The following is an 11,310-nucleotide window of genomic DNA, read 5'->3' on the forward strand; positions in this document are numbered from 1 at the left end:
TGCTGCATTCCAAAGTTCTAGATGACACAAAAGTCTTGACTCGGAGGTTCATAACACACCTTAGTAATCTGATATTCTTTCTACTTGATCAAGTATGACTTATTGATATCATTTTGTAGTTTATAATGACAAATTTTTGAATTTTTGAAAAATTTTTTACTTGTCAGGCAGAAATCCAGTGGATCATACAAAACTGAAGTGCTAATGAAGAATGAAAATTAAAAGCATAGCATATACTATATGCATGTATATGCTGATATACACTCATGTAATGTAATTTTCATTTACAAGGCTAAAACTGTCTGTAGAGCATGTTCAGTGTATTGGAAAGACTAGAGGCAAATTAATAAGCACAGAATCAGCTATTTCTTACACTATTCTTCCTAAAAAATGTGTTTATTAATAAAAGTATTTAATAATGAAAGGTTGAATTTAATGTTAGAGAAAATGTATCATTATACCAGCTGAAGTTTAAAGTGGCTTTTTTTTGGTGATATTGAATGAAAACAGGTTCCTAAAAATGAAGCTTGGGAATCAGTAACAGTAATGTCACTTATAGTACCTGAGGATAATGATAATTATACTCTCCATTTGCAAGCATATCAAAATTATACTTAGTGTTATGCAAACAGGAGGGTGTCTGCTTCAATCTATTTGCTAATCTAGATGAAGGACCCTTCTTTGCTCAGAAATGGTGTGACAGGAGAGGTGTGGATATCCAAGGAAGACTATTTATTTACATGGCTTGGGAAACACCAAGTTAGGTGTGCCAGGCTTGAGCAACACCTATTATCATTTCTGCAGATAGCTTACTGCACTGAAATCAGTCCTGTGATAATTATTTCAAGACTTGATTAGGTGGCATTGCATCAGAACTCCATCTTCTACTTTATATCCAAGCCAGTTTTGCAGTTCCAAAAGAAGATTAAAATTCTTGATAGATTAAACACTTGATAGTAGTAGAATAATAAAAAATGATAAGGAAGAACATGAATGGGTCAGGAAGAGGCAGGTGGCACTGATCAGTGACACTGCTCATAGTAGGCTTATTCTTTAATGATAACATATGAGAAGTCTGATGCATACCAATATCTGAAAATGGTCAAGTTGGTAACTGAAAATAACAATAACTGTTTATTCTCCATTTATTCATCTTTTTTTTCAAGCATCAGAAGAAAAAAACTTGCTTAGGTGGCTCAATTAGCTAATTTATATAAACAAAGATTTCCCAATGTCTTGGAACAAGAGCCCTTTATTGGATGTGAACTACTTGCACATATTAGGCATGAGCACTGTGTAGCACAGCTCAATTTACTATAGCTGATGGTCAATAATTTCCTTCTATCTTCATCTTGTGAGCTACCTCCAGACTATCCAATCGATTATTATGCAACAAATCATATACTAACAGTAACTTGACAGGTTTTCAAAACTGATGTATAAAATGGTTATTCAGGAATTAAAATTTCCATCTGTATCTTCAACAAGCAAGTTATGTTCGGCTTATGAAAATAACTATGTTTAAGACTAAAAACTCTGACTTAACATCTTTCAAAGATGACCATTTCAGTGATCTTTTCTAAAAATGCAAATCTTGTCATAAAGATGCAGCAATTGGAACCACAGAGAAAAGAATAACTGAAGAAAATGCCTTTATTATGGCCTCCTTTCTCAGAGAACCATTTGATTCTCAACACAATAATAATGAATTTTTAGAAAAAAATATAGAAACATATAACAATTACAACAGATTAGTTCTTGAGAGACAGAAAAAGTCTGCTCCCACATTACAGATTTTGAAAAAAATACTGTCATTGTTACCTGGTTACTTCTGATAAACTACTTATGCTAGCTTTGTTGTTGGTTAAAAAATATAAAAATCAACCAGTAGAATATTTAGCCTTATAAATTGAGGAGATTGGTAAAGATGTACCTACTCTACTCCTAAATGCATCAGTATCTTAACTTTAACTCAATTAAATAAGAATTTAGTAAAAACCTATTGATAATTGAAGTAGAAAAACATGAATGTTATCACATAAAAGGACACTCCTTTTCCCTCCTACCTGAGAACTTCCTAAAGTTGAAGGAACTACCTAAAATTGAAAAAGTCTCCCTTATGGCCTAGTCTCCCTACCTTTGACTGGGTGTAGGAAATGTGTTTTGTAAATTTGACTGTAGATTAAAAGTCTGAATACCAAAGACTGAGCAGAAGTATTTTGAAAACTTTGTCCAACAAAGCAAAGAATTGTGTCACTGTCAACTACTACTTCTAAAAAAAATTCAGTGAGGAGATTTTAATGATCCAGGATGGAATCTGAGAATGCAAACTGTAGTCCAGAGTAGATGACTGATTAGGGCAGCTCCATCTCAGGCAGCCCTCCTGATTCTAAGCAAGGTCACTTTGCACCTATGTATATGCTATAACTCAGATGAGGAGTTCATTTCACATCCCTCCTGAGGCACTTGTATTCATGAATTTCACAAAATCTATCTTATTCCCTCTTTTTTTAAGGTACGTTGCAGAGGTCATTCTAGTGCATCTAGCCTTGGCAATAACTATACTGTGCCAAGTTCTGCCTGATCCACCAGGTCCTTAATTAAGCCAAGTCAGCATCTCTCACTAGCTGTTCACACTCTTCTATTGAGAGATAGTTTTCATATGGTATCAAGAAGGATCTTCTATGTGTAAGTTAAATAAATGCCTGGTGGCAATCTATTTTCACATTTTGTCTAAGTGCAAATGACTGTTAAAATATTTTAGAGTCCCGAAGTTGCTTCACTCATTCATCTAAAATACCTTACTTTCGTGACTTGAACATAAATATTCAGTGAAAGGCACTTAGTGAAAGACTTCTCTTGTGTTTCTTTACAGCAGCTACTGATGAGCCAGAGTGGGTGAGTAACTCTGGAATTTAATCTATTGGATTAAATTCCTACTAGACTGACTAATTAATTTCATTTGATAATGAATTATCATTTCCATCATTTTGACTCTTTAAATTTGTAAAAATAAAAAGACATTTATTAGATAAATAAAAAAATGTTAGCAAGAAGATTTAGTAAGCTTAGTGATACAAGGCTTATGTTTGCTTATGGCATCATAATCCACACCAGAACACCTTCTTGGGGCTTCCAGAGAAAGCCTTAACACAAATATATTAATTTTCTGATTGACACTTGGAAGGCCCAAGAGAAGCCCAGTAAGGAACTGTTTTACTGTGGCCTTTCTCAGTAGAAGGAGTTGATTGTTATTAAGTATTTACAGGTCTCCTCTAGGTGTACCAGAACTAGGACATGCATCTTGGCACTGAGGACTTGTCAGTCAGTCAGAGTCTAGATAGTTCCAGAGGTATTCCCTATTTCCCAAGCCCTTCCTTTCACTCTTCATAGCAGTGAGAAGGCACCACAGGATGTATTCTCATGTCACCTGTGTAGCACAGAGTTTTCCCTTTCAAACGGAATACTCAGAGCAACTAATGTAATACATGCTTTAGTAGTACAAGTAGCTCTAGCCCACAAACACTGCTCACTATGGTTAGCAGAATAAGAGACAATGGATCTAGAGGCTGAAGACCAAGCATGTCTACAGAGGATTTCTGAGCTATAGAATTATTCATTCCTAAAGCATTTCCTACAACATCAATGACTCTTCCATCCGACGGAACATGGTCTTCCTGTGTGAGCTGTGGCTTGTACCAAATTCCTATTGGCAAAGTCAATTTGTAAACCTTCATACTCTTCTGGCAAGACTTTCAGTCCTGAGGCTTGATTTACCAGGCCAAAATTTTCACTCCTATAGACCAAGCCAAAAAAATCTCATTCCTATAGGCCATAATTTTAACTAGACTACGAAATCCTTTTTTTTTTCCTTGAGTGGTCAAGAATCAGGTTCTTTAGTCTCCCTTTTTCAAGATAAGGCAAAATGTTAACAAAGTTAACAATGGCATGTGACTTCCTAGACAAAGTAGTAACATGAGAATACACACAAGTCCTAGTATTTTGAAGAGGAGATTTTGTTTTGGAGGACAACGGGAATGCAACTTAAGAAGTCCTGTCATTATTTCAGTGTCACATAACCCTGGATATAAAGTGCACACAAAGACAAGAATATAGAAGAAAATGCAGAAATTAACTGAATTAACCACAAAGTGCTGCAAACAGGTGAGGGATGGGCATCTAAAAATGCCTATTTACAGGGAACATGACTCATTGGGTACCTTTTTGTGCAATGGAAAAAGGGAGTCCCTGGTGCGTAAACAAGCCAAGCAATTTAAAAGACCAGTAAAGTGCACGTGTGCTATACAGAAAAATACTGCTGCCCTCAAGAGAGCATATTTTTCTGCAATAAATAAATAAGCTTCACACTAGTACTATTCCCTTCCATATACTAGTCAAGAAAATGCTTTGAACTTACACTTACTAAATTACAGATAACTAGCTCATTAACTAAGGAAAAGATAATGTGTTTTTGAAGTGGTCGCTCTTGTCCTTGCATTTGATTTTTCCCCTTGTCTCTTGTGTTACTCATGATGTTAAGCCTAAATGTAAGATTATCACCTTTTAGAGGCAAAGACCAAGTATTAAATCTTTGAAGCACAATGAATCTTAATTAGGTATAATCAATAATAATTATAATTGTGTAATGGAAAATAGGAAGGTGAGGAAAAGGAAATGGCTGAGATCATAATAATTACTTTCTATTAGTACTGGTAGGGAAAACTAATGTGAGAAGCTGGTCACATGAGAAAACAGATAGCTATTTATATGTGTTTTCCTTGGAGTTGAAATAGCTAAGTTAAAGTATACCAAGTATACACTAAGCATGATTTATAACGTTAACAAACTCTGCAAGCAGAGTGCCCTACGTGTATCTCTGAGGGGGTTGCTGTGGTAACCTCTTTGGAACGCAGAAATTACCGCCTACCTGGCAAATTGGAAGTGTTACATTCCTCTGTTAGCAATCCACTCCTCCATTTAGCCAGAGGTCAGGGAGGAGAAGGAGGTGACTCTCATGGAGGGAACAGTCAGAGCCACTGAGCTTTCTACCAGTAGGGCAAGATGCACTAGACGTTAAGCTCACAATATAAAACAAGGAATATATGAAACGTGAAAGCCTGGTATACTCATGAGATACAAAATAACTTGGGCAAAACCAGAAACTGAGCTCCATGACATTTCTGATCTAATGTTTTATGCTCCTATGGAGTGTAGGTCTAGGCCACTCCTGGTCTTCAGTGGGATTTTTTTGTTAAAATGGTTCCACAGAGAAGCTGCTGACCATCAAGGCTGTGGTGGGTACAGAATCCCACCCTGCTGGGCTAGACCTGTAGTGACTGGGCATACAGAGGGCCAGGCTAATCAAGTACTGTGTAACGTGTCCCACTGATTAAACTGTTAGTCCTCTAATTTTTGCTCTGCACTAAGAATCTACTGCCCTGACTTCCTGGGGTCATCAGATCACTACAATCAGGAGACTTCTGCTCATGAGGACTGACAAGTAAGTTTTCTTGGGTTCATGCAATCTGATGTTCCATCTACTAAATAAATTCCTTATAGGATGCATTATTCTTTTGTGATACATTTGAATACAATTATGATACATAATCTTCCTTTTGGAGAAGTATTAATTTACTATAATCCATTATTATAAAGACCTTCAAGTTTAGTATGATGCTGTCCTCAGTATGAAAGACAGGCTATTTATTAACATCTTATCACCCTTTCACAAAAGAATAGCATCCTTACAGCAACTGTAATTATAGAGACACAGCAATATAAATATCCTTAATGCATCTTTTAATTAGATTTAGTAAGTGAAAATATTTGGGAGAGCCAACTCAAGGTCAGTTGTCTAAGGACCACTTTGCAGTGATTCACCACTCTGTAGTGATTCACGAAGCACTGAGGGAGAATTTCCACAGCCATTCAAGAAAATACATTATCCCAGGTGCTACAGCCACAGTCACAGTGCCATGTGCACTGCTGAGGCACAAATGTGCCTTTGCAGCTCTGCTGTGAAAGGGTTAAACACCCACACCACAAAGGTGCTTGAACTAGTTCCCAACATTTCTTCAAGCAAAGTAGGACAACTGAGAACGAAGAAAGGGCTGCAAAACAGCATAGGAAAAGGGTAAAAAGAAAATGGAAACACATCTCAAGTCAGAAGTACCTGAGGAAGAACATACATCTCATAGATAGTTAGTCCACATTATTTAGCAGTGGAACTAGATACTTTCAACTTCAAATATAAGCTTCACAGAAACAAGAGGGTTTTTTTTAGGTAATTTTTTTTAATATTTCCCATGCTTTCTCTATTGATGTGGAAGTAAAACAAAGGAGTGTGTGGCTTCCAGCAACTGTAATAGAAATGTGTTTTTTTAGAGTAGTAGATAAACCTGTGGTCTACACATCCAAAGACATAAATTATGGAATTGCTTTTAAATCAACCTGCTTAGAAGTAATACATAGACACAACTTTCATGAATTAGTTCCTATATGCCATGTAATTTTCTGCAGAACGTGGCATGGTGAATAACATCTCTAAAGGTATTGAATATTTAGCTGTTCCATTGTATGAAATCATGTGATGATGTTCTGGAAACTTTTGTGACACATTTCAGCACTCAATCTGCAGAGCATGCTTGAAGCAGAGCCCAGAAGCTGTTGTATACAGCTAGGTCAGACATCAGCATAGGCTGTGAGGCTTCTTGGAGGCTAAACATGTGATATGACAGATGTGAGAACAAAGGAACTGTAAATTGTAGGAGATTAGTATTTATTTTTAAATTGCACAGGTAGTGCAATTTAAAGGCACGGCAGACCTGCAGCTCTGCCTAACAGCATGGTGAGATTTGGCATGGTGTGAAGTGCTGTAAAATTCCTGGCAAATGTACAGTGGGATTACAGATCAAGCACATACAGGTGGATCCTGACAACAGGGCAGACAGAAGCAGCTCCTGAGAAGAGCTGTGCTCAGACAAAACATCAATGTTACTGGGGCACTGTGGGCATGACCTAAGCAGGCAGAACTAACATTGTACAGGTGCAAAACTAATTTTGGACTTCCTGTGTTTAAATGTCTGTGCTCTGCTGGACTTGCTGCTGTCTAAAATTATGACCATTATCAGTCACTCCTCATCCATGTGTTAGCAACAGGAGGATTTTTTTTAATAGTACCCTCAGCAATGGAAGCAGCATTTAGAAATCACATGCAACAGTGGCAGCAAAATCAATGGTTCTTAGCTTAGAAGACAGGTTCAGCTAAGTAGGCTTTGGGTTACCAGCATTCTTATTTTCAGCAGAAAGTAGTTATTAATTGTGAGGGGCAGTGAAAATGACCAAGCAAGAAACAAAGATAAAAACTTTCCAAAAAGAAGTGTGTCCACCAAAAGTTCTCAGAGTGCAGCAATCACAATTTTCCAAGAAGGCAGGATAAGGGCACAGAGACACTTACATACTACTCCAGTTAATTCAGAGCAATCCTTAAATTTATAGGACTGGAAACATACAAGTGTGAGTGCTGTGTACTAATCTCTGTCACAACTACTTACCATCCTATTTCAAAGCATCCTCGTGTCAGTTTCCTGAAAAGAAATATAACATGGTATTTAACAAAGCATTCATAGTGAAAAATGCTAAAGATGTAGTGCCTACCCCATGTTTGAAAATATAAATACATCAAACAGATACATGTTGAAAGAGTGTATTTATTAGCAGCACACTGAGTATATAATTATAGCAAATTAAATAGAGTACACTGAGAATTAAATTTATGAGACAAAATATACTATTATAGCAATTATTATTCTGAGTTACCTTCTGTATATGACATCAAAAGACTTTAAAATGTTACATTCAAGCACATAAAAACTTTGAGTCTGATGTAGTACTTACATTTCCAGGGATTTTGATGACTTCTGGGTGAAATTCACAGTAGCATTTTAGCTATGCTGAAGAAGGGTGAAAGATAGATAAAAGGAGACTGCTTTAAGACACCATAGTGAACTGGCTGAAGAGGTGGAAATAGGGCTGACAAAATAATGCTAATTTTTCACTTCAGCCAAGTGAAAAACATTTCTTCAGCCTCTACAGGAGTTCTCCTTCCCAAGAAATTTCAATATTTCAAAAGTTTCTAGTGCTCAGAAGTGAAAACCAGGTGATAATTGAAATAAGTTTGGAAATTCATCTGTGGTTACAACTAGTTCCTCAAGATGCTCTTCCCTTCAGTGTCAGAGCCCCTGGTCAGGGCAGTGTTGCATTTTGGTGTAACAGCAGTAGAGCCCTGTGGCTGTGCTGTCTGCTCCACTGAAACACAGGGTTATACAGATGAGCCAGGAGGCCCAGACTGAGGTAAACTGCAGCTTCCCCCTCTCCATTGTTTTTGCTGTACTAGAGCATGCAGACACACCAGAAATCAGAACTTCCTCTCTCTCCTGCTTCCTCCTTTTGAAACACTCCCCAGGTGAGGAAACATCCTCCTTGTCTCTCTTGGCTCTTCACTTTGAAGTCCCTCTCCCTTCCTGTCACAACCCACCCTCAACCATCACCCAGCTCTGACCTTCCTGAAGGATTCACTGACCACCAAGCAGTAAGGTTGCTCTTCAGACAGTCAAACATTAAGTTAAAATTCAAACACTGGGGTTCTGCCCTCCAAGAGATTCTTTTTGAAAGAGCTATACTGCAGCTCTCTCTCTAAAGAAGTGTTGAGGTGCTTTATAATTTGGATGGCAGTAGACACAGAAACACCCACTCCCCACAATTACATGGAGCCTTTTATGTTAAATGAAACCAGGGAGACAGATGGGAAGCAAGATGACATTTAACATCAATAACCAGTTTAGAACAATGACTTCATAACCAACAAAAAGTATCTGCTGAAATTTGGAAGAAATGCTTAATTACCTTACTGAAGAGTTCTTATCTCTGTTACTAAACTAATAAACATTGACTTTTAAAATATTATAACTTTCAGACTTCTCTGCTCAATCCTCCAGCACAGACAAAACAAGACTTTCTAATAACACAGGTACAAATTTCCAAATCCTAGTGCTTCTAGGAAGGAATTTTTATAAGGTCTTATTTGAAAACACGATGGAAATAACCAGAGGTACACCTGTCTACTGCTACCACTATCACTTCCTGCCCCCTGATCCTCAATGAGGTTTTATTTGCTTTTAACATTCCTGAAGAGAATGTGTTCAGCAATTTAATAAATCCAAAGTACGAAATTTTACCAGATTTTTGGGACTACAGCCGAATTTAGAATATGTTCTGTTAGACTCCAGCAAAGGTATCTACCTGCATGAGGGGGAAACTGCTGTAAGGAACCTGTTGTGACAATGAACCCCAGCACAGTACAGACTCCCTACCCAGGAATAAACAACTGTATTGCATTGCTATACCTGATTTATGCTTTTAACTGCTGTTTGCAAAGGTGTATAAACTGTCTAAAGACAAAATTATGCAAAAACAAACCTGCAATTATTCGAGGCATAGAAATTAAATTCCTCTAAATTTACTCTGAACCAGGTGAAAGCAGCATCTGGTGCTTAAATTTAACCAAATGGTGCCTGGAGGCCTTGGAAAAGCTCTGCAGTAACCTAACTGCTCCAAACACATGAATATGGCCCTGCAGAGGCCTGCAGGGAGACCTCCAGCAGTGCTGGCCAGACAGCCATTACAAGAAAACAAAACCAGCTCTTGAACAGCTGTCCCAGTAGGTCTGATTACAGGCTTTACAAATTACAAAATTATCTTGAACATGTGGGCGTTCCCATCTGGCTTCAAGTGGAATAGCTGCTAGAAAATGCAGCCCGTTAAACACACAATGACTGCCACTAAAAAATATCCATGTAACAACATACTTAAGTTAAGATACCCACAGTTATAGTGACAGATTGTCCAGGCAGAATTATTTTCAGTTTTCACATTAAATTTTTTTGTGCATAAACAAAGCATTTAAGGAAACAGAAAAAAAAATGCCAGCAATTACAGAAGCATTAAGTGAACTATGATGCAAATAATAAATAAATGCTTAACATACACCTTGTTTCATATCCTAGCATTTCCCATTTTTAGGAGATAAATAGATTCTTGAACTTTGCAATAACAGAGAAATAGATTACTGGATCTTTCACTACTGAAATATTAATTAGTTGCAGCTATCCCTTTAAAAAGTCAAGCTGTCACTGAACCATCAAAGATGCATTACTTTCCCACTTTTCCCACATGAAGATATATTAATGAAACATTTTCTAAACATTTAAAAATGTTTATATTTTATTATGATTTTGAAGGAAAGGAGATTGAGCCGTTAAGGGCCAGCACAGCGAGTGTGTCTGAGCAGGAGTGCAGAGCCCTGAAGGGAGCAGGGGCTGGATGGCCCGGCCCAGCAGGGCCACAGGGGCCAGCTGGCGCCACCCTCTGCTGCCAGGCTGGAAATGTTCATTTCTGTCTGTAATAGAGATGCACTATTCTTACCCCATCATCCCCAGCTTTCTACCGAGGTGTTCACCTCCAGCCCACCCTGCTAGTCCCTGGATTACCAGACATTCAAGTAAGATCCCTTCTAACATGTCATCCCTGACACTTTATTCAGTCATTCATATCCACAAAATTCACACACTAGCTAACCTCAAAATCCTACCCCAAGTTCTCTTAGGCATAATACTGCAACACATCTTGGCAACACTTAACCCACTATTGCCCTCCAATGACTGCTCTAAGACACTATGGCCTCATTATTTGGCGCTCTTCAGGGTGTTACACAAGCAGCTGGGAGCCTTACTCCTGCATTTGGAACCCATTTCTCATGTTAAAACAGGTACCCCTCTCCAGGTCTAGGTTGCACCTAGGACCCTTACAGACAATGCCCATAAGACAAATTACAAAGAAATTTTAAAAACAGCCCCTGAATGTATCCCACAAAAGAAGAGTGTTCATTTTGTAGAGACCTTCGCCTTGAGATGTCACTTGCAAGAATTAATCTTTCAGCTTTCCAAATTATGTGGTTTTGACTCTAAAAACCATCTTAAAAAGACTCCCACTATTATAATTTAATCCTACTCTAGAGCATCATGTTTTAAAATAATTGTACTTATAAGTCTGTAAATCATGCGACTGCAAGTATCTTCCTTTAGAACTGATTAGAAGATGTCATCTTATGTTTCTCACCACTACACAAAATTAAGCTCCAGTTTACTTGCCAATCCGAACTCAGAAATACAGAACTCCAGAAAAACTTACCTCCTTTAGTATCTGGAGTCCACAGCTTAAGACCCTTGCTAGGCTGCAGCATTATTCTCTTCT

The sequence above is a fragment of the Ammospiza nelsoni genome, chromosome 9 (genome assembly GCF_027579445.1).
Source record: "Ammospiza nelsoni isolate bAmmNel1 chromosome 9, bAmmNel1.pri, whole genome shotgun sequence".
Lineage (NCBI taxonomy): Eukaryota > Metazoa > Chordata > Aves > Passeriformes > Passerellidae > Ammospiza > Ammospiza nelsoni.